General features: G+C 41.0%; 1 pseudogene; it reads right to left on the bottom strand.

Moving 5' to 3' along the window:
- Positions 1-1602: 1602 nt before the first annotated feature.
- On the bottom strand, positions 1603-4923 carry LOC147445414 (uncharacterized; annotated as a pseudogene).
- Between the last annotated feature and the right edge of the window lie 263 nt (positions 4924-5186).

Here is a 5186-nt window from a genome sequence, read left to right as displayed (position 1 = left end):
GAACTTCGACCCAATATTTTTAAAAAGTATTTTTATAGTTCATGATGGAGGCCCACACACTTGAAGGACATCACTCTTCTTATGCTTACAACATATTTGGCACATGCTAACTAGCACAAAAAGCATGACATGTTAACGTGCTTCTACCCATGGCCATGTTGCCTTGCATACATGTCATCTTAACTTATTTATATTACATGCATAGTAGCACAAACACCATGTTTGGTAGCATTTATGCCATGATTAGTAGCATACATGCCATGGAAACTAGCATATAGACTATGCCACTATGAAAATCATAAAACATTTACCGCGCTCATTTACCACATTTTGTAGAGAGAGAGAGAGAGAGAGAGAGAGAGAGAGAGAGAGAGAGAGAGAGTCCAAATGGGCTGGGCAGGGACGAGAGAGGAAAACGGGGAGGTATTTTTTGTATTTCAAACGTTATCGCGGATATAACCACCAATATTACCGCGTTTATTGCCGCAATTATTATCGCTAAATGTACCATGTCTATTACCAAACACCGATTAGGCGCTTAGACATTCAAATTTTGGTGTGAAAAAATTTAAACAACATTATATAAAATTTGAAAAATTTTGAAAAAATGATATTAAAATATCAAACAATAGCTATGTGGGTAAACATGAAGCTACAAAGAGCCTGCTCCATCCTAAAGTTATGCATGTGCCTCCCTGTAAAGCAAGCACTATTAGAGATGAGAAGCCAAACATAGACGACATCTTTTGTTAAGGCATGGGGATGATAGAGTGAAGTGTTCCCACATTTTACCAAATGGTAGCACCTATGTTAGTTTCTTCAAGCACTATCTTGCAACAATGTGCATGTGGCCTTCATGTTTGCAAGAGTCTTTCTCACTCTCTTGCTTAACGAGAATATTTTTGCTTTTATAATTGCCTTTATTAATGCTTCAAATACTGCACACCGCATTTCACCCAAGCAACTGCATCCATGCACTCTTTGCATATTCTGAAAGGCTTTATGTAGTGGTGCCAAAGAGCTCTATTGGCATGAGAAGGTGTTGAACAAGGAGCGCAATAAAGAATCTCTTCTTCAGAGCACTTTCACACTACGCACAACACAAAGAGCTAGCTCCAGTTGCATCCATAACACTTTATAATATCAATGCTTCTTAGAAAAATGCAAATCATTTGTTATTTTACATAAATAATTGCTCCAAAAAATTATAGATATTTTGTTATCAATTAAATTATTCACTCCCACTTGATTAACATAATTTAGCATTTTTTACAAAATCAGAGAGAGAAAGAGGGGGGAGAGAGAGATCATGAATAGATGACACAAAAGAATTATCATAACTTAAAGTACACAAAATGTTTATGAACATCTTCCAAAAGATCTCTACAAGAAGAGTCATCCAATTCTAAGCCCATGGCTCCTACATCAATAAAGAGGGAAATATAATTTTCGTTTGTGGATGTGTTGGCTTCATCATCTTCGAATTCATGGCAATCATCCTCGCTAAAGCCTACGACCATGGGACATAAATCATTGATCTCTCTCTCTCTCCTCTGTCTCCCCCTCATCCAAAGTAGCAGATGGAAGAGGGTCGAAGATGGTCTAATGGTTCTCCCGTGAGGTGTTACAAGAACTACAAACCAAAGTTTTGGTTGGTGGATTACTGGGATGTGGATGACCTATAGAAGAGAATCTCAAAGTGAGTAACATTGGTATAATTAATGTTATAAGCAAATAAGGGGAAAGAAGGTAGTCACCCACCTGCTCACAATTGTGTGGAAAAACCAAATTGTCATACCTCCCTGTGTGATGCACACTAGAGTCCACCATGTAGAGGAAATTATCATGTTGTTTAAACACATTTGCAAACCACTTGCACTCGAAGATGAAGGTATGATAGGTTCTAAAATTAACCTTAGTATCCTTTCGATAGTCCCACAACACCTGGCTTCATCACCATATGTGTCAAAGTTTCCCATGATGTCACAATCCATGGTGGTCCACCGCTCATCAATATGGCGTGTACGAAAGTGTCGATCCTTGGACCACATAGAATTAAAGGGAAGGCACTACAAAATAATAAAATATATTTTATCAATTACAAAGGTAAAATCAAGAAAAAACTATACAATATGGTTTAAGTATATGAGTACTCTACCTTTGGTACGCAACCTCGTGGATACTCCCATTCTTTTTCGACGATATCTTCTCTGTGTGCTTTTGCTTGAGTCATTCTCTCATGAATCCACTCGGCACTAATGGGATCTAGGAAACATGCAAGGTTTCTAGGCACTGGGGGTGCCCTCCTTCCTACATGCGCTTGTTTCCATGCTTCCGTCTCCTACAAACACCTTGCCTTTGCCATTGTCCACAAGTCCACCCACTTGGTCATAACCTTTGCATTGAGGACACAAAAGTTATTGACCACTTGGGATAGATTCATGTCCATGATAAATAATTTTCCCTTTCCACTTGGCAAGTGTAAAGTCATCTTTGCATTCTCGTTGTCTGACCACATGTGAGACATTGAGGGATCAACTTGTGCCAAATACTCTGATATATAAACAAATGCCTCTTGCACAATCCCCCCTTTGGCCATACATGCCTTTGGCTGAGACCGTGGCCACATAAAATCTTTGAGAGTCTTTAAAAACCTCTCTAAAAAGAACATTTATCGTGCATGCACTACTCCACATATAGCAATCTCCTCAACCACGTGAACCAAGAGGTGGAGTTGGCTAGCAAGAATCAATTGAGAAAATGCATCCTCAATGGAACACACGGTTTCCACTGCAAGTGTTTGAGAAGTAGAGACGCCATCTATTTCAATTTCCTTGGAGCTCACAAATCTACAAGAAAACACACAAGAATACACTAAGTGATAGTTGAGGTTATTGTGTATATAGAAAAGCCTAGTTGAGTGGAGTCTTGTGGTATATCTTACTAGCTCTCGAAGTTTGCAAATAGCTTGCCTCACTTTCTTGTCCCGGCATATGCACATACTCACCAGAAAAATGAACTAGAATGTCAAAATAGTAAACAAGAAAGTGAGAGAATGTCATACACACAAAGCATATGTTCCCGAGAGAATAGAGAGAAAGACTTATATGTAGCATCTTGTGCCAATCATGGGACATCAACCCATACAATTGAACGGTGCCCTTCACTTGATCTACCTATTCTTTGGCTAGCATCCATGGCGCTTTGGAAAGAACAATCTTCCCATTGGGGGCTTGATGTGGGGTGGTGGAGTTGGGAAGACGTTTCAAGACCCTCAAATCCTCCCTCACCCCCAATGAGTCCTTTTTGCCAATAATGTGGTCCTAGAGGGTGTGAGCTACATCCTTGAATATGTGTATGTGATCCACTAGGTGTTGTATTTTTAAGTCCTTTAAATATGGAAACCTTAAAAATAAGGAATACCTTGAAATGTCTTTCGGTGGAGAGTCGAGGCCGGATCATTTTTGTTAGTGCCCTTCCCAAATAGTTGCCCAATTTGCTATCATGCGCTTTAGAGGAAGCTTTCTATTTGTTGGAGCCTTGTATTTGCTATGACCTTGGGGTAAGAAATGATGGTTGTTTGGATATATTACCTTGCGCAAGGCATTTGGCCCCTCTATCACCAATGATGGCCTGTAAGTAGGGCAGGCATTGTGGCTTGATGTGGACAACCCTGCACACATATCACATCATTAGAGAGAATCTTCAAACTACAAATGGTAACTAGAGAAAAGAATGAAAGGATTCATACCAAAAATCTCTCCAAGTCTAGGATAGTCGTGCATAGTCCACATAAGGGTTCCCCTCACATTGGCTTCTCTCCTCTCCTTTGGAATTGAGACATCTGCAACAACAGGGATGCCTCTCCATAACTCCTCCAACTCCTCAATGAGAGGCTCAACGTAGACATCCATAAATGCCACCTTGTACTTCCGAGGCACAAGCAAGGAAAGAAGGATATTTTACTTCTTGGTTTTCTCCCATGGTGGAATGTTGTAGTTAATGATCACCACAAGCCATGTGCTCCATGAAGTGGACTTGGTGCCAAAGGGATTGACATCGATTCTTGCCAGCCCACCAAGCCTCAAGTGTTGAGGCTCTATCCCAAACTCTGGCCACTGTGTCTCTATGTGCCTCTATGCAGGTGAATTGAGAGGGACACACATCATTCCATCATTTCAGCGGTGATTGACGTGCCATGTGAGTAGCTCCACGGTAGACATGCTTTTAAACATGTGTTGAATGCAAGGGATTAGTAGAAAATTTCTCAATACCTTATGGGGTAGGTGTGCCCCACTCACTCAAGTCTTGTAGCGTGGTTCCTTGCACACAAGACATGAGGTAGCATGTGCGTGCTCGTTGTGGTATAGTATGCAATCATTGATGCATGCATGTATGCGCTCATACTCCATGCAAGTGCAGTGACATACAATCTAGCTTGTTGGTGATCCAAAGGCATGTGGTGATCTTTAGGGAGAATTTTCTCCACCAAACTACAACAAAAAAATATTATTAATGAATATGCATATATATATATATATATAATAATAATAATTATTATTATTAATATTACTAACTACAACACAAAAAATACTATTATTAAAACTTACCCAAGGAGTGCATCTACACTTGCATTGCTCCAACCAAATTTTGACTGCAAGATGAGGACTTCCAACGATGCTTGGAGCACCGAGTACTGTGCACCATCGTAAAGAGATGTTCGGGCACTCATCAATAGTTTATCCTCCATTGCTACTGCCCGTCAAGTGCATGGTTGACAATCCTCCTTGCACTGTTGCTTTTATGAGATAGTAACTCGTCAACCATGTCAAACATGTGCTCATCCTCAAGATCAAAGTGCTTCTGAAACGTGGGAGGAGGAGCTACCGAAGTAGAGCTAGTGGGAGGGTCACCATGCGCCATGCCTTTGCCCAATAGCTCACGGTGCTATCTTTTAGCCTTGCGTGCTAGAGCACCACCACCAAACACAGACCAATGGGGGACCTCCTCAAGCGAGGGGTGAGCGGAGCTCTCATCTACCTGAACGCTTTTTCAAGGACGCCAAAGCCCTTCATTCTCTACGTGCTCCAAAGCAATGCGCTTCAAGCGAGGGATTTTCCTTTTGCACTTGGCACAAGCACAAGAGGGTTTGTCCTTGAGCCATCAATCCATGTTTAGGGTCGTTC

Source organism: Adiantum capillus-veneris, chromosome 12 (assembly GCF_014529385.1).
Source record: "Adiantum capillus-veneris isolate H3 chromosome 12, ASM1452938v2, whole genome shotgun sequence".
Classification (NCBI taxonomy): Eukaryota; Viridiplantae; Streptophyta; class Polypodiopsida; order Polypodiales; family Pteridaceae; genus Adiantum; species Adiantum capillus-veneris.
The sequence above is the reverse complement of the archived record's forward strand: the minus strand, read 5'-3'. Positions and strand labels throughout refer to the sequence as shown.